At 44.7% G+C, this 19,398-nt stretch overlaps 1 protein-coding gene across 1 annotated transcript in view; it reads left to right on the top strand.

The window, feature by feature from the left end:
• Positions 1 to 19,398, top strand: part of AR (androgen receptor) — a 186,027-nt gene that overhangs the window by 131,906 nt on the left and 34,723 nt on the right. The gene's annotated exons all lie outside the window — the stretch shown is intronic.

Below are 19,398 nucleotides of genomic sequence, written 5' to 3' on the forward strand. Positions count from 1 at the left end.
CCAAGTGCGATTGGACACGCAAGGAATTCGTCTTTGTGATCACAAGTTGGGTGCTTGGCAACATGGCTGCAATTATGGCCATTGGCAGCATCTTACAGTCACTTGTCTGGATGAGGATGAGGATGTCTGCATTTTATGACCGTTTGCTGAAAAGCAGAAGTTACTTCTGATTTGGGGGGAAACTGCAGCATAGCAAACAATGGATGCACTAAACAACCACAGCATTCCCTTTATAACTGTTGCGTTGGCTTAGTCACCACAGGTCAGTGGTTAAGGTTGTAAAATCAGTTTGGTCATGTGTCTGATCTGATTTATGACCGTCATAACATACTATCATAATTGGTAGGCTGCACAGGCTGGATTCACACTTGCTATCTTCCATCACTGGAATTATTTAGAGCAGGGGTGTCAAACTCGCATCACGACTTTTTTCCCTTCGCTAAATCGGGCGTAGGCGTGGCCAGCGCATGATGCATCTGACCCACAGGCTGCAAGGTTGACAGCTCTGACTTAGAGGGGTGAAAGCACATTTGTGTGTGTGTGTCTGCACTAAGAGCTGCCTCATTGAGAAGAAGTATCATCCTGACTTTTTGGTTAGGGAAGCGGTGGCTCAGTGGCTAAGACGCTGTGCTTGTCGATCAGAAAGGTCAGCAGTTTGACGGTTCGAATCCCTAGCACCGTGTAACAGAGTGAGCTCCTGTACTTGTACCAGCTTCTGCCAACCTAGCAGTTCAAAAGCATGTAAAAAAAGCAAGTAGAAAAATAGGAACCACCTTTGGTGGGAAGGTAACAGCGTTCTGTGCGCCTTCAGCATTTAGTCATGCCGCCATATAACCACAGAGACGTCTTCAGACAGCACTAACTCCTCAGCTTAGAAACGGAGATGAGCACCGTCCCTAGAGTCGGGAATGACTAGCACATATGTGCGAGGGGAACCTTTGCCTCTATATCTTTAAAATGTTGTAACTCTGCTTCTTGTTTCTTCCAACAGCTCTTCCCCCCTCTCTCTCTCCAATGCTTTATTAAGTTCACTTCTGAGATTTTTCTTTTTCTTAGCTTTGGCTTCTCTTCTTTGCAATTTGCACAGTTTGTTATGACATCCAGGTTATTTTTTGTCAGTCCCTTCATTCCTTCAAGGGGACTTTTCGCCATTGGCAAAAAGATGCTGTTGAAGGTGAGCTGCCAGTTTGACCCTTGGTCACCTAGAGGTAGTGGAAGAGGTTGGCGGCAGTGAATTCGGCTTGCAAAAAGTTGGAGGAGCTAGTTGGCACACATTTACATGCTCTTCATTGTTTGACTAGATCAGGTGTCACCACCCTGTGGCTCTGGGGCTGCATGTGGCTCTTTCATCCATCTGCTGTGGCTCCCTTTGCCGGTCAGCTCCACAATTGATAGGGCTTTCAATTGGGACAGGTAGAGGAAAAAGGGTGCCGCGCTAGGAGGAGACTCTATGGTGGGGGAACCAGAATTCCGATCAGCAGAGGAAAAAGGGTGCCGCGCTAGGAGGAGACTCTATGGTGGGGGAACCAGACTTCTGGTCAGCAGAGGAAAAAGGATGTTGTGCTAGGAGGAGACTCTATGGTGGGGGGAACCGGAGTTCCGGTCAGTAAAGGAAAAAGGATGTTGTGCTAGGAGGAGACTCGGGGGGGGGGGGGGGAGGAACCAGACTTCTAGTCGGCTCCAGAATTGAGTGGGGGTCTTCCAATTACGTAGGACCTTTGTGGCTCTTTGAGTGTCTAAGGTTGCTGATACCTGGACTAGATGAAGCGCTGGGGGTTGGTGGGGGTCCCTTCATACAGTTCACGGCGTCAGAAAATGAAAAACAAAATCTACTGGGCTGGCTGTGAGTTGAGAAGGATTACTTGCTTCCTCCTCCTTTCCTAGCCTGGTAGAGCAGTTACTCTACAGCGCAGCTGCATGGTTTCTCTAACAAAGCGGTGGTGCATTTACGAAGGTGTGGCCCTGAAGCCTGGTAGCGGAGAGACAGAAACACTTGCTATTCTCATCCCACTCCTGGATAGACTGGCAAGGTCAGCCGTGCAATTCGATTACCCCGCCTGCCAGGTGGGAGCCTGCCTGCAAGAGTGACATCCAGCCCCCAACAGATGGTTCTTTGCATGTCAAGCGCTGTTAGGATGGAAAACATACATCATCAGGTGTTCAAATTAATGGGCTGTTAAGAACAATCAGTGTTTTGAATTTGCAACTAAATAGCACCACAAAATGAAGGTAAAACCAGTGTTGGGGACGATGTTTTTCTTGCCCCTGTTAGGGACTTAATGAAACTAGATGCATTTACAAAGCAGAAATATCACCTTCCAGTTTACAGTTGGTAGAGGGCACAGCTAAAGGGACAGGGTGGCTCAGTGGCTAAGACGCTGAGCTTGTCAATCGAAAGGTCGGCAGTTCAGCGGTTCGAGTCCCTAGCCCTGCATAATGGAGTGAGCTCTCGTTACTTGTCCCAGCTTCTGCCAATCGAGCACTTCGAAAGCACATTAAAAATGCATGTAGAAAAATAGGAACCACCTTTGGTGGGAAGGGAAGAGCAGCCCATGAGCCTTCCACGTTTAGTCATGCCGGCCACATGACCATGGAGATGTCTTCAGGCAGCGCTGGCTGTTTGGCTTTGAAATTGAGATGATCATTGCTCCCTAGAGTCAGGAACAACTAGCACCTATGTGCGAGGGGAACCTTTACTTTTACAGGCACCGCATGGGTTTTGAGATGCAACCTTGGACTTTCAGAAATGGGGTGGGTGGATTTGTATTGGTTGAACTCCCTAAAACTAGCACATGGAGTATTCAGAACATTTCACAACCTAACTCAGACATGCACATTATGCTGCACCCAGAAACAAAAAAAGGGGGGGAAATGGACATTTGTTGGGAAAATGGGGAGAAAGGAATGTTAAAGCCCCAAACATTCCTATATATGAAACAAGAATAAGAGTGGAAACTGTTTTTTTTCCCTCTGTGATTGGCAAGGTTTTCTCTTACAAAAGTGCAAAAGAAAAAAGAAAAAGAAAAAGAAAAGAAATATTTAAAGAAGTGACCTTCAATCTTAATCAGAAAAAGTATAAATGAAAATGATAACTCTTCATCTCCTAAAAGAGTACAAATATGCCTTCTTTTCCATAAATCACTCCTTATTGATACGTAAAACCATCAGTCCTGGTGTCAGCAAATGTCTATAAAATGGTCACTAATGCTTTATGAAAACTTGTGTCATTATAATCTTGGTCAAAGAAACCAACTTTATATTCCTTTCTTTTACCTCTGACAGTTTTGATCTTTAAGTCTTTCAGCTGTTGTCATCGGATTTGGGTTATATTCAATTTTTATTTTTCCCTGCTCAAAAGCTTCTTAGATTGCTCTTAAACCTTATTGCTCTGAAAGTCTCTAATAGTGTTGAGGTAATTAAGTAAATTCCATGGTAAATCCAGTTAAAAAAAATCATTCCCCCCTTTTGGTTTATCATTTGTATTTCCAGTTTCATTTTCAATGCTTTAACCAGGTTCTGGTCCTTATTCCGGTCTTTCTCTGGGCAAGACACAGTGGTGGGATTCAGTCAGTTCACACCTATTCGGGAGAACCGGTTGTTAACTTTCTAAGCAGATCAGAGAACCGGTGGTTGGAAGAAATCTCCTTTTGTTTTTTCCCACTTTACAAGGCTAATCCTGTAAGGAAGGCAGGAAAGAAGGAAACGTTCTGGTGTTGTTTCCAATGTTCCCTCTAATTTTTTTTCAGTGTGAGCAGAAAAGTATAGTGTTTGCGCGGCACATTTTTATGCCTGAGCAGCACCTGAATTTTTTTCACAGGTGTCACCTAAGACAACAACAAAATCAGTATTATTTGAAACTCAAAGTTATGTTTATTCAAGGTACCTGCTTAATGTTATATAGTATCACTTAACAACGCTCCTGCTTAGCAACCAAAATGTTGGGTAAGAAACTCTGGCATTTGAAGCACACAAGTCTTAAAGCTGTCAAGTTACAAGATCCTTGCATCCCTAACCCTTTAGGAAAAAAACCCCAAGGGGTCTTCAAACCTGACAGCTTTAAGACTTGTGGACTTCAACTCCCAGAATTCCTCCTCCAGTCATGTTGGCTCAGGAACTCTGGCATTGAAGCATGCAAGTCTTAAAGCTGTCAAGTTGCAAGACCCTTGCACCCCTAACCCTTTAGAAAAAAAAAACCCAGGGGTCTTCAAACCTGACAGCTTTAAGACTTGTGGACTTCAACTCCCAGAATTCTGAGAGTTGAAGTCCACCAAGGACATCAATCATATTAGCCCAGGGATCTGCAAAATTGGCTCTTAAGACTGGTGGACTTCAACTCCCAGAATTCTGAGAATTGAAGTCCACCAGTCTTAAAACAGCCAACTTTGTAGACCTCTGTGTTAACCCAAAGCCTGGCGCTGGGCGGGCCTTGCTCCCCCATTGGTGGAGCCCCAAGAAGCGAAGAGGGAGAAAAAGAGACGGAGGCCAAGGAGCTTCTCCCCCCCCCCCCCGCAAAAATCTAACCAGGGAGCCGGGCGGGCAGTAGCAAATTAGCCGATCACGCCGCGTGATCGGTTAATTTGCTACTGCCCACGCGGCGTGATCGGCTAATTTGCTACTGCCCGCCCGGCTCCCCGGTTAGATTTTTGCTGGGAGGGGGCGGGGGGAAGCTCCTTGGCCTCTGTTTCTTTTTCTGCCTCCTCGCTTCTCAGCCCCGCCCGACTTCAGGATCCTCCCTAATCATTGTGGGTTGAAAAGAAAAAAGGGAAAGGGGCGCTTGTTTTGAAGTGCCCCTTTCCCTTTTTTATTTTTGACCTACACTGATTAAGGAGAATCCTGAAGTCACAAGTCAGGCGGCAATGAACTGCATTTAGCTGGAGCTGGCTGGAGACCGTGTGTCCACACCAAATACGCGACGCTGGTGCTGCGCGGCAGTTAGAAATTACTGTGCGGCGTACTCTAGGCATGTGCGTGGCCACGCAGGTGCGCACCTTAGAGGGAACAGTGGTTGTTTCTAGCCTAATCTTTATTGCCCTGTTTACAGAAACTGCCTCTGTGGTTAACCCTTATGACATTGTAACAGCTAAGGCGAAGAGCCCATTGACCTGAGTGACATTGATTGACCACGCCCACCCGATCACATGACCACTGGGCCACACCTACCCAGATGGTCATTAGGGCAGAGAACCGGTTGTTAAATTATTTGAATCCCACCACTGGCAAGATACTATAGCTGCCTTCTCTGTTGTCTTTATTATCCAGTATTTCTGGTTTTAATATTTCTACTATTAAATTAAAATATTTAATATTTCATCAAACAAATTTTTATCTATCTATCACCTCATCATGAATATCATTTGGTTAATCAATCTGTAGAAGCATTGCTGAAATTACTAACATTGTTTACACATTTCTGGCTCCATTCTTTGAAAATCTCGTGGAGTATTTCAACATTCTAAAGCTTTGTGTCATTTTGTAAGCCTTTTACAAAGAAAAAAGCAAGGGCATGTTTACACTTCGTTTTTTTTTTTCCTTTTCCTTTTCTGCTTGGAGCCTTTTGTCCTTCTCAGTGTCCAATTTCTGGTCTTGAAGTTTCAAATATCTATTACAGCGTAAGATAGACAAAACAATTTGCTTTCCATGAAAAACTGTTTATTTTATATAATAAAAGCTTATAGTAACAAATGGACCCTTAATTTGTTTATAACTTTCATAAATCAAAGTCTTATTTGCTTTTTACTATTTATGTCCAATTCTTTACATTCTTAAGATCATGGTTATTTTTCAAGGATGGAAGTAAACTCATCAGATTGCTCTTAAACCTTATTGCTCTGAAGGTCTCTAATAGTGTTGAGGTAATTAAAGAGGCAATTTCTGAAGGTGATTATAAAATGAGTTAGTGGACCCAATGTCTTTTAAAAGGTCCCTCCACAGTTGTCTCAAACCTCCAGAAGGCTGCTGCCCTGTGGCCTCTTCATGAGCAGCAGCTACCCTGAGCACATGGGGGTACTCTCCCATCCTTTCCTTGTCTGGAGAGGTTCCAAAAATCTATTTTACTTGCTGATTCTTTCATCTTTGCCATGGTTGTCATCTTTGCTTGGAGACATGCTTAGCTTGCCACGCCTTCCCTGGAAGTCTGAATTATCTGATCTGCAAGGTTTTCTGTTTCGCAGAAACTACCCTAAAAATAAGACCTTACCAGATAATAAGCCCAATCGGGCTTTTGAGCGCATGCACTAAAATAAGCCCTCCCTTGAAAATAAGCCCTCCCTGAAAATATTGCAACACAGCAGCAGCCATGAGGTGACCCCGCTCGCCTCCTCCCGCACCTCAAAAATAATAAGACCTCCCCGAAAATAAGGCCAAGTGCTTATTGGGGGGGGGGGGTTCAAAAGAAAATAAGACCCTGTCTTATTTTCAGGAAAACGTGGTAGGAATATTAACAGTAGCAAAAATAGCCCAACCCCTCCCCCAAAATAATGAAAAAGATCTCCATATCTGTGTGCATTTTAAGGAGAGTTTCATTTTACTACTGTCACAAATTACTGCGTTGAGTATACAGTATGTCCTGAGACATTATTTTCCTTTAATTCTTAGCATGCAGCTTAAGCCTCTTGTTAAAAAAAGAAGAACTAGAACTATCAAGGCTTAAGGCTGACTGCTCTTTGTCACAGAAATCATTTAGGGTTAGCAAGCAGATGATGGGCATAGATGCCCTTCCTATCCCACGTCTTGAGCAGGGGGTTGGACTAGAAGACCTCAAAGGTCGCTTCCAACTCTGTCGTTCTGTTCTGCCCTCCTCCAGAAGAGAAGGTGTACAAGTGTGGCACAGTCTCGGGCTCACTGTTGGACTCCTATGGACTTATTTTCACAGCCAAGACCCACATGTTCCCAAAGAGGGCACATTTGCAGTGGTACTACTGAGAGTCAGACTCCGCTTTGATGGCGTTGATAAAGCACTGATGAAGTTGTAATTCTTAGCTTATGCCATTTGGGAACAAAGTACAAGCCGTATATACCTTTATGACAGGGTAAGCAAACCAGCCTTTCCCACCTGTTGCTGTGAAAGTTTTGATCCTAGCCCAGCTGAAGCACCAGGATGCCTCTGTTTCTGTAGGCAGCGGAGCAAGCCATGGCTTATCTTCATAAACGTGTGCCAGGGTCTAATATTAATAGCTGTCTTTCCAACTGAAAAGGTGAGCCCTCGGGTTAGAGGAGTTATGGGCAAAGAAAGGATCTGCTCAGCTGCTTCCCAGGTCCTGCCCTGAAAGACAGAATGCTAAAGAAACTAATCAAGGACAGAAGCAATTTAGAACTAAGGGGAAATTTCCTGACAGTGAGAACAATTAATCAGTGGAACAGCTTGCCTCCAATACAATACAATACAATAGTAGAGTTGGAAGGGACCTTGGAGGTCTTCTAGTCCAATAATTAATCAGTGGAACACCTTGCCCCCAGAAGTTGTGAATACTCCAACACTGGAAGTCTTTAAGAAGATGTTGGATGGCCATTTGTCTGAATTGGTGTAGGGTTTCCTGCCTAAGCAGGGGGTTGGACTAGAACACCTTCAAGGTCCCTTCCAACTCTAGAAAGAGGAAAGGAGAGGAAGGAGGGAAGGGAAGGGATAGAAAGAAAAGGAGAGAGGGTAGAAGGAGGAAGAGAAAGAGAGGAGTAGAGGAGAGGTAAGGTAAGTAGGAAAAGGAAAGGAGAGGAGGAAGGAAGGAAGTAGAAAAGGGAGGGAGGGTGAACAAAAAAAGAAGAAAAAATAGGGTGGTGATAATACAAAATAGATGTACTGGATGGTAAGAAAAGCAACCCAGAATGTATATTTTAACTTTGTATATGGAAAAACAAATATGTAAAAATGATAAAGATAAATAAGAACAATAACTATGTGAATGTGTACCTGTAACAGAGAATAAAAATAAAAAACTTTTTTAAAAAAGTTATTCTACCCTGTTTCCCCAAAAATAAGCCCTCCCCATGAAAATAAGCCCTCCCTGAAAATATTGCACCGCAGCAGCAGCCATGAGGTGACCGCGCTCGCCGCCTCCTGCACCCCAAAAATAATAAGACCTCTCTGAAAATAAGGCCAAGCGCTTATTTCGGGCGTCAAAAGAAAATAGGACCCTGCCTTATTTGGGGGGGAAACACGGCATTCTATTCTAAAGTTGAGCTCAGCCAGTCTGGCTGCTAAAAAAAAAAATAGATTGTCCTGCTCTGGATCTGTATAGCAAACTCTAGGATGGGCAAGATAAACAAGACTCCATCATGGCTTCTGAATGTTCACATCCCTCCTTGAGCAAGACTGCAGTCAAAAGCCACTTAATGTTGCTTTCACAATGCTGACAAAGAAAAAAAAGATGTGAGGTGCAAAATAAGACTTTTATATGCCAAATGCAACACAGGGGAAGGGAATTCATGCAGTCCTGAAAAAACTGCCCAAATAATAACCCAGCCCAAAGGATCCATGTAAGCCAGGGGTGTCCAAACTTGGGAACTTTAAGACTTGCGGACTTCAACTCCCAGAATTCCCCAGCCAGCCATGCTGGCTGGGGAATTCTGAGAGTTGAAGTCCGCAAGTCTTAAAGTTCCCAAGTTTGGACACCCCTGCTGTAAGCCCAACTTCTTTTCGTTTGCATCTTTTTCGAAGCTGTCCTGTGGACGTCACTTTGTCACCTATGGGCAGAGGCCCCCGGGCTCCAAGGCCATAAACTCCCAAGAGCAAGATGTGCCGATGGGTGTCAGATGATTCCCTGGGAGCTGAACTGCCAAACAGTCTCCTGCTAAGGCTTTGTTTTGACCAAGCTCGCTTTTAGAAGGAAAAATCTGTTTAGTTGAATGTTACAAATAAAACGCAGTCCTTCCCAAGGTCATGTGCTCACTTGGGACGAGCAAATAAATGCTCGCGTGTCCTTTCTAGGTCACTTTAACCTTTCCCGCCTGTCTCGTTTTATCTTCCCTTTTACTGTTAGCTTAAAAGTAATTGTGAAAAAAGTGGGCTGAGGATTCGTGCCCACCATCCTCCCCTTTTGAATCCCCCCCCCCAAGTTGTTTCTGTCTTGAGCCCTCACAGAAAGATGCAAAAATGTTGAGTGGTTGGATATTTGTTATTAACCCTTTACTAACTGTCAGACCTCCAGCCATCCTTTCTTTTGGATCTTTGGCCTGCCACACTTTCTATTATTCCACTGTGCATTTTCTATTATGGACAAATAGGAGGGGGGAATTGGACAGAGTTAGATGATACGTGGCCATAACAACGTTCTTTCTAGAAAGCCAAGGTCATCCTTTGTCTTTGCACCTCTGCACCTGACCGGAACTGGATGGGTGGAAGCTGCCAGCGTGGCAGTGGAAGATTGGACCATGTGATGGACTTGGGGTGTAGGGGCAAGATCTTGAACTTTCAACTGGGTGGGGGAAAACGGGAAGCTTTCAGATTCAAGCTTTCCCAGATGTGCCAACCTGGCTCTCTTAATAAATTTGAACTTTGAGGAATCCTTTGCCTCGGACTATGATTTAATTTTGGATGCTCTTTGGAACCCTGACACAGTAGGCAGTTGAAGTGCCCTGTTTGGTGAGAAAGGGGGAGTCTGCTAAGTGGGAGAGAAGGAAAAGAGAGGTTTGGTGGTCTAACCAATAGAGTCTCTCTTATTGTTGATGCAATTCATTATTGCTCTAGTCCGCCAGATGTCAAGAGTTGTAAAACCTTGACTTTAGATTTGCATGTTCAGACTTGAGCCAGCCATTCAATCAAACCCTAATGGTTAATGTTAGCAAGCTATGGGCTATTGACTTCTTGTTCAACAACCATTCAAAGTTACAACAGTGCTCAACAAGAAGACTTATGGCCAGTCCTTGAAGTTGTGGCTGTCGCAGTGTCCCCACAGTCACAGGATGATGATTGGGGCACTTGGCAACCAGCACACAGTTCCAAGGGTCACAGCTTCCCACAGTCACATCATCACCACCGCTTGTGATCTTCACTGGCAGCTTCTAATCGATCAAGTCAATGAGGAAACCAGCCGCCCCGATACTGTGCTTAATGACTGCACATGATTCCTTAACAACCACAACCTGAACTGTCATTGGACACTGAAGATCGCATTTAATTTCGTTGTACAAGGTGCAATGACAATAAAGTAGACTAAAAGCTGCAGAGCCAACTCCGGCTTCCTGCTTTGCAGCCGTAGCGCTTCCTTCCTCTGAAGCCTCCACACCAGCACAGCGCGGCAGGCAAAGATGGTATCCCTTCTTTTTTTTTAGTTTTACAATCAAGGTGGTCAGAGTTGGCAACATGTTAAATAGAAAAATAACTAGCTAAAAATCAGTGTGATAAAATGACAAAATCTACAACTGGAAGACAGAAGGTGGAAAATGTGCAATGAATGCTATTTTCATAACTAAGTAGGGGAAGGAATCCAGAGAATAGAGTAGAATCGAGTAGAGTAGAGTAGAGTAGAATAGAATAGAATAGAATAGAATAGAATAGAATAGCAGAGTTGGAAGGGACCTTGGAGGTCTTCTACTCCTGTCCCCTGCCTTGGCATGAAACCCTACACCACTTCAGACAAATGGATATCCAACATCTTCTTAAAAACGCCCAGTGTTGGAGCATTCACAACTTCCGGAGGCAAGTTGTTCCACTGATGAATTGTTCTGTCAGGAAATTTATCCTCAGTTCTAAGTAGCTTCTCTCTTTGATTAGTTTCCACCCATTGCTTCTTGTCCTGCCTTCAGGTGCGTTGGAGAATAAAATTACTTCTCTGCCATCAATGGATTTATTTAATCCAAACCGACTGAGGCCTTCTAAATGGCCCCGGACCTCTTCAATACTAGTTCAGTAGAGATTCCCCCTATGGCCAATTTGAGTTCTTCAATGTCTCCATAAATGATTTAGATGAGGGGATAGAAGGAGAACTCATCAAATGTGTAGATGACACTAAACTAGCAGGGATAGCCAGCAGCCCAGAAGACAGGCTCAAGATCCAGATGGATCTGGACAGACTTCAACACTGGGCCCTCTCTAACAAAATGAAATTCAGTGTAGAGAGAAGTAAAGTCTTAGGCAAGAGAAACCAAAAGAGCAGGTACAGGTTAGGTGAAACCTGGCTCAATAACAGTAATTGAGAGGGGGGTCTTGGAGTCCTGGTGGACAACGCAGTCCTCGGCTGCATTAATAGAATCAAGATCACATCAAGTGCTAGTACCACTTTATAATGCCTTGTAAGATCACATTTGAAATGCTGCATCCAGTTTTGATCGCCACAATATAAAAAAGATGTAAAGACTTTGGAAAGAGAGCAGAGAAGAGCAACAAAGAGGATTAGGGATCTGGAGGTTAAAATGTATGTAAAACGATTTGCAGATATGGGTATGTTTTGTCTAATGAAAAGAAGGGTTGGGGGTGACAGGATAGCAGCCCTGCCACAAAGAAGAGGGGGGTCAACCTATTTTCCAAAGCACCAGAAGGCAAAGACAAAAAGCAATGGATGGAAACTAATCACGGAGAGATCCAACCTAGAACTAAGGAGGAATTTTCTGATCTTGAGAACATTTAATTGGTGGAATGGTTTATTGCTTCCAGAGGTTATGGGTGCTCCATCACTGGAGATTTTTAAGAAGAGACTGGACAACTCTTGGTCTGCAATGGATAGGACAGGGGGTTGGACTATAAGACTTGGTTTAAGTTTGAACATATGTTTCTAGCCCAGCCAGGTATAAATGGCGGTGTACTTCTGGTTGTCTAGAAATGTCTCTGTTAATGTGATTCTGTCCTGCTTCCCTTGAATGTTTCTTCTTTGTGTGACTTCTCTGAGTTCCAGAGATATCTGTGAAACTAGCCAGCCACGATTGGTTAATAATCTCCATTTTTCCAACTGAATGGGAATGGTGCCATAACCCGTTTTGAAAAGAGCTGTGTTTCCTTAGCTACCTCCAAGACCAGCCTGCCCTTCATTAGAAATGTGGGTCCAAGGCTCCGCAGTTGCCCAACCATTGCCAAAAGATCTTGATCAAGGGTGCTCTTTTAGGGGTCTGCCCATCCCTGCCCTGGGCATCTTTAAAGACACTCTGGATGAACGATGGCCTTCTCCCTTGCAGTAGGAACCCTGTTGCATTCTTATAGCCATGGTGCCCGCCTGTTTACTTTGCAGGCCTCGGCCCGAAAGGCTCTCTTTCAGTTGGGCTTAGGAGCCAAGGAGGGATTTTGCAAGCGTTCTTCATTCCTGACCTGCCCTCTTCCTCTGCCCAAGGCACGGCTGGCCTAGTTTCCAGCTGCATTGGGCAATGTGTAGGACAAATGGGAACATACCAGGCTACCCTTGTTTTTAGCATGAAGCACGTTTTGTACTCCCATGGGCAGATGGAGGGGGGGGAGCATGTGACCTGTGCTGTCCCCTACCAACGTTTCTAATGATAACCCAAACATTCAATACCCTATACGGTATATTCTCTCTCTCCCCCTCCCACTTGCACACATGTGCGCGCACACAAACCCCTCTACCGGTATTGTGGTTGAGCTGATCCATCAGTCCAAGTGTAACAACCTTCTCCTCTTGAGGAAATAGGGCACCTTGTCTTTTCCCACCCATAATCAAAGCCACAATCATCATCAGCAGGAAACCAGGACTTGTTCCAAGAAAAAAAAGCAAAATCTGTCATTTTGGAACAGCTGGGCTGATGGGAGGGGGAGGGGGCTAGACTGGATATAGCAATCTGTTTGTCCAAACTCTGGAATGTTTTCTCTAGGGTTCCACTAACTGACCTCTTGTGTATTAGAGGAAACAAGCTGGACATGCAAGTTTCCTAATGGGGCATTGGCGACTTCCAGAGCCGTGCTTTTTCAAAACCTCTGCAACTTTAAGATAGGTGGACTTCAGCTCCCAGAATTCCCTTGCCAGCAAACGTGCAGGCTGCCCAACTGCTACGACAATCTGCAGCAACTGCCCCAAAAGCGAATGCAGTCCTGAGCTGCATCAACAGAGGGATACACTCCCAATCATGTGACATGGTAGCAGGGGTGGGTTCCTCTCCCCGTCGCTACCGGTAGGGTGCTCGCAGGGCTGCACATCCTTTCGTGCACATGCGCTGTGTACGCATGTGCACTCTACCGCCCCTGTGACACCCAGATGCTCGTTGGAGCTCGCGCAGGCACCTCATGCTGTGCGTGCATGCGCAATTGGCCGGTTGCTTTCAAAACCAGTATAGAACGCGGGTGGGCAGGTGGGCCAAACAAGCCACCGTACCGGTACACCATCAGCTACTCCCAGCTACTACCGGTATGTCTGTACCAGCCGGAATTACCACTGCATGATAGTACTACTTTATAATGTGCTGGTAAGGCCATAATTAGAATACTGCATCCATTTCTAGTCACCATGATACAAAAATGATGTTGAGACTCTAGAATAGTGGTTTTCAACCTGTGGGTCAGGACCCCTTTGGGGGTCGAATGACCCTTTCACAGGGGTTGCCTAAGACCATCGCAAAACACATATTTTCGATTGTCTTAGGAACCGAGACACCAATTTTATGGTTGGGGGTCACCACAACATGAGGAACTGTATTAAAGGGTCGCGGCATTGGGAAGGTTAAGAACCACTGCTCTAGAAAGAGTGCAGAGAAGAACAACAAAGATGATTAGCAGTCTGGAGACTAATAGTGACAAACAAGTCAAGGAACTAGTTACGTCTAGTTTAACAAAGAGAAGTGGTAGGAGTAACATGATCATAGTGCTTTCAATAATACTTGAGGGGCTGCCCCATAGAAGAGAGGGTCAACCTATTCTCCAAAGCCCCTGAAGGCAGGACAAGAAGTAATGGATGGAAACTTATCAAAGAGAGATCCAACATAAATAAAGGAGATATTTCCTGACATTGAGAACAATTAATCAGTGGAACGGCTGCCTCTGGAAATTGTGGATGTTAGGGGCGCGGTGGCTCAGTGGCTAAGATGCTGAGCTTGTCAATCAGAAAAGTTGGCAGTTTGACAGTTTGAATCCCTTGCGCCGCATAACAGAGTGAGCTCCCGTGACTTGTCCCAGCTTCTGCCAACCTAACAGTTCGAAAGCACGTAAAAAATGCAAGTAGAAAAATAGGAACCACCTTTGGTGGGAAGGGAACAGCGTTCCGTGCGCCTTTGGCGTTTAGTCATGCCGGCCACATGACCACGGAGACGTCTTCAGACAGCGCTGGCTCTTAGGCTTTGAAACGCAGATGAGCACCGCCCCCTAGAGTCAGGAACGACGAGCACCTATGTGCAAGGGGAATCTTTACCTTTAATTAATGGAGGTGGAATCTATGGAGATTCTCAGAACTAAAAAAGCTTCTTGGATGAGAAGCAAAATGTCTTCAAGGAAAAACCATGTCCAGTTGCCTTTTCAAAAAGCATCTTTGGGACAACCATGGCCTGGACGATGGTAAATCTCCACAAACTGGAAGTAAAAACATTAAGTAAATGCTTTGTGCAGCATCTGGCAACTGAGGTTTATCCAAGGCACAACGATTACTAACTAAATACCTCCCAGCGTTGGCAGGGGTCCCATTAGCTGGGAAGCCATGAGGTTCCAGTTGCAAACCTTGTAGGTCATGAGAAGTTGGGCAAGGATGCTCCAAGTTCTAAGCCAGGGGCGTCCAAACGTGGGAACTTTAAGACTTGTGGACTTCAACTCCCAGAATTCCCCAGCCAGCTGGCTGGGGAATTCTGGGAGTTGAAATCCACAAGTCTTAAAGTTCCCAAGTTTGAACACCCCTGGTCTAAACCTTGACTGACGTTGCAGCTTCTCTCAGAAGTGGCCATGCAGGCAACCCTGGAAGGTTGGATCTTTCCAGATGCTTAGCCTCTTCCTTGCCTCCCTTGTGGGGGACCACTCCATGTAGTCAAAACAGAGGGACTGTTGTGTCTTTGGAGCGCAGATAGGCCATAATAAGCTGACCCTGGAGCTTGAAGCAAAACTGCCTCAAGGTTAAGAGAGGAGCGCAGCCATGTTCTTGGAAAAGCTTATCGGGACGTTGCGAGACACAGTCAGATCATGTTCAGCCATCTCCTTGTCACCATCCCAACCTGCATAAATAACGTCGCGGATGTCACGCTGCATTTTGCTCTTGTTTTTCAAAGGTTACTCACTTTTATTTTTTTATTGGCCTGTTCCCATTTCTGCAGACGAACCTTCCTTAATTGCTCTTACTGTAGATCATCCAAAGCCTATAATTAAAGATCAGCTTTTGAATGGATTTATTGAGATGCTCTTTGATTTGACATTTTTATGTTGGGAGGCTTATTTTTTTAAATTACAGCCAGAGGAAGTTTCAGATAAGTATCATTTAATGTAGGGAGCCAGATCCTCCAGGACAACAGATACGGTTTTATGCTCCTCTTGCTGAAGTGAAGCCACCGGGATTTTTTTCCCTCTATCTCTTCCCCATTATTTCCAATTCATTATTTTATTTTTTCTTCCAAGCTGCCTTTTGAGAAGGAGGTGGTAAGAGTTTCAGGGAGATATAAAAGCATTTTATGGTCCAGAATGACAAAATCTGGCTCGGTAGACTTTTATGTTTGTGAGCAACGATTAAAGCAAACACCCAGCAGTGGAAAATAAATAAATAAAGGTTACAAACAGTCCATTTCGGAGAATTAGAAAAGTCATAATCACCGACTTCCTGGGGTTTTATTCATATCTGTGTAATGTGATGCCAAGGTCTGAAGGTTGCTTGGATCGGCTTAAATCTCCCTGGCAGGGCAGTTCTTTGGCCCTGAAGAACATTCAGAACTTAGCAAGCTGTTCAGTCGCTGAGCTCGGGCAAGGTGCAGGGTTGGCACCTGATAGATAGATATATAGCGCCACTGCTTCTAGCTGGGTTTAACCAGCACAATTACTACAGGGACGTAGAAAAAAATCCCTGCCTTTTTCTTAATTCTGTAGGGCAGGGTTTTTCAAATGGCTGCCCCTTTTCCTGGGTCACGGGGACACAAGTCAACAATCCTTGTCTAAGCAGAGCCCAGAACAAGTCTGGACAAGCTGTGGTTGAGCCTGCAAAGCGCACCTGCCAAGCGGGATGGCAGTCCGGGCTCCCTCCTTGGCCTGACCCAGTTGAGGCCTGCCATTGTTTCTGCGCTGAAGAGGGAAAGTCCACCCAGAATAATGGACTGAGAACTGGGCGCAGGAACCTGAGCTTCAGGAATTGTGCAAAACTAGGCAAGCTCATTCCTCCCTTTGAAAATGTATTGTTTACATGTTGAATTCTAATGGAAAGCTTTCATTTATTTATTTTTAAGAAAAACGACAAGGTTCTGTCACTAGGTTTGTTTGCTGGGCATGTTTAATGATGAAAGGTAGTGTGTTTATTTTGTGCCACTAGCACAAGTAAAATCATTAGCATTGTTCATGGGCCAGACAAGTTCGTTTGTCATTTAGGGCAGGGGAGGGGGAGCAATGGCCCTTTTAGGACTTGTGGACTTCAACTCCCAGAATTTCTGAACCAGCTACAAGTCATAAAGGGGCCATTGTTCCCCACCTCTAATTTAGGGAGTCAAGAATTTTAGGGCCCTTGGTTTGACCCACAGCCAGTTCTACAGTCCCTATTTGGGTCCCACAGCCTGACAGCAGCCTTAAACGAAACGCAAACAATACAGCGGCAAGCAATTCAGCAAAATGCCAAAACAGGAGACAACACATAAAGTCAGGAGAACATCCTGGTTGTCTAGGGAGATATGGCTCTTTTTCTTCTTTTTTTAAAGGCAACCCCAATTGAATATTAGGGGGGGGGGAATTAATTAATTGCATGATTGCAAAAGCAATATGACTGCCAGGGATCCAAATAGCATCCAAACGTAAACCAGAGTCCAAGGAAAAGTATTGCTCAAAGCTCCAATTTATTAAGAGAGCCATGTTGGCACCTCTGGGAAAACCTGAATCTGAAAGCTTCCCAGTCCCCCGTCCCCCCCCCCAGTGGAAAGTTCAAGATCCAGTTCCGGTCTGGTGCAGAGGTGCAAAGACAAAGGATGACCTTGGCTTTCTAGAAAGAATTTTGTTATGGCTGCATATCATCTAACTCTATATAATCCTCCCTCCCATTTTCCCACAATAGAAACTGCCTAGTAAAATAATAGAAAGTGTGGCAGGCCAAAGATCCAAAAGAAAAGATGGCTGCAGGCCTGATGATGACCAGTGAAAAGTAGAACAATTCAGACAGATTAGAGAAGGGCAGCAAAGATTATCCAATTCGCAACCAGAAAGTCAACCTCCAAAGAGAAAGAGTGTTTAATTTTGAAAAGAGCAGATTGCCACACTCAAATAATGTATCTAAGTTACCTCTGATCCCATTTGAATATTAGGAAATATTACTTGACTTTTGTATAAACTATGGAGAGCTGATCTGTACTGGGTGGAAATAGGGAACGTTGGGAGGGGGAGAAGGGGAACAAGCCCCCCTCTCAGGGTTGAAATTCAACAGGTTTTGACAGGTTCTGGAGAACCAGTAGCGGACGTTTTGAGTAGTTCTGAGAACCGGCAAATACTACCTCTGGCTGGCCCCAGAGTTTGGGTGGGAATGGAGATTTTGTAGTATCCTTCCTCTGCCACACCCACCAAGCCACGCCCACAGAACTGGTAGTAAAAAAAATTTGAATTTCACTTCTGCCCCCTCTGTGCTTCTGCAATAGTTGAGCTTCTCTTTTTGCCCAGTCTTGGCGGTTTCCATTGTGATAGGGAGCAGCAACAGAATTTACAGCCTCCAAGTGGCTTCCATGGAGCCCCCAAATTAACCTTTTAAAAATACATCATTTAATTTCTTAAAAATGATTAGGCTGCCAGAATTAATGAGGATTCTCCTAAGAGATCTGACAAGGTTTTGGGACGGGGTAGCTGATCAAAGATCATTGCTCCATTTTGCCCTTGAGCATAGAGATCAGAGGTGGCATTCAGCAGGTTCTGACCAGTTCTGGAGAACCAGTAGTAGAAATTTTGAGTAGTTCGGAGAACCGGTAAATACCACCTCTGACTGGCCACGCCCACATCTATTCTCTGCCTCCTGAGTCCCTGCTGATTGGGAGGGAATGGGGATTTTGCAGTATCCTTCCCTTACCATGCCCACCAAGCCACACCCACAGAATCAGCAGTAAAAAAATTTGAATCCCATCACTGATAGAGACCCCAACCACATAAAAAATGGCCACCCTTTATTTTGTAGAGAGCATATCTAGTCTTGTAGGATCAGATCAAAAATGCATAAAATATGCTGTTTTGTTTGCAAGAACGGTGGTCAGAACTCTAGTTGTTCAGAAATATCAAATATCAAATATGAAATATCAAAGCATAATGATGGAAAATTCCCTGTTCCACTCCTGCAGCCGTAGATTTAGGCTATATTGCTCCTCTGGGCATTGGGGAAAATTCCATATGATTGTAATGGTGAACATCAGCAGTCAGTACTGAATTTCGAGAAGCATTCAGAGGAACTTAATTCCATCTTGTCACACCGACTGCGGCAAACACAACAGGAGGAAGCGCACTCATTTTAGGGGTAGCCGGCACCATCGTGATGTCTATGATTCCCAAATGGTTTGCTCAAATCCTAACACATTACTTTTTGTAAACGCTAAAAATATTCCTTACAAATGTGTGCAAGCCTGCACTGTGAAACCTTGCATGAGAAGATTGGACTCTCAGTGTTCTCGTGCAAAATCTGGCTGAGGTAGTGAAAATCTTACAAAGTTATTTCTTATTTCTTCGCATTATGTTTACACTACTGCCTGGGTGAATGGGATTTCTGATTCGGGTTAATGTCAGGGTTCCAAATAGCATCCAAATGTAAATCAGAGTCCAAGGCAAAGTATTGCTCAAAGTTCCAATTTATTAAGAGAGCCATGTTGGCACATCTGGGAAACCCGAATCTGAAAGCTTCCCGGTTTTCTCTTACCCAGTTGAAAGCTCAAGATCTTGCCCCCACCCCCACAAGTCCATCACATGGTCCAATATTCCACTGCCATGCAGACAGTTCCACCCATCCAGTTCTCGTCAGGTGCAGAGGTGCAGAGACAAAGGATGACCTTGAGAATTTTGTTATGGCTACATCGCATCTCACTCCTTACAATTCCCCCACCCATTTTCCCATAATAGAAAATGCATAATAAGATATTAGACAGTGTGGCAGGCCAAAGATCCAAAAGAAAAGATGGCTGCAGGCCTGATAGCTGCATGACAATTCTGCACTGCTACCTCTCCACCTGGGCTGGCCAAAGGAATCAGGGAGCCCCCATTGGCATTCTGGTGGCTCTGGTATCTCCCCACCCCCCACCCCAGGAAGCAGCACGTTCATAAGGTTCAGTTATATGAAAGAAACTTCCATAAAATTTTCTTCCTTTGATGATATGCCCACTCATCATATAAACCAGGTGTGTCCA

The sequence above is a fragment of the Natrix helvetica genome (genome assembly GCF_964273705.1).
Source record: "Natrix helvetica genome assembly, chromosome: 11".
Lineage (NCBI taxonomy): Eukaryota > Metazoa > Chordata > Lepidosauria > Squamata > Natricidae > Natrix > Natrix helvetica.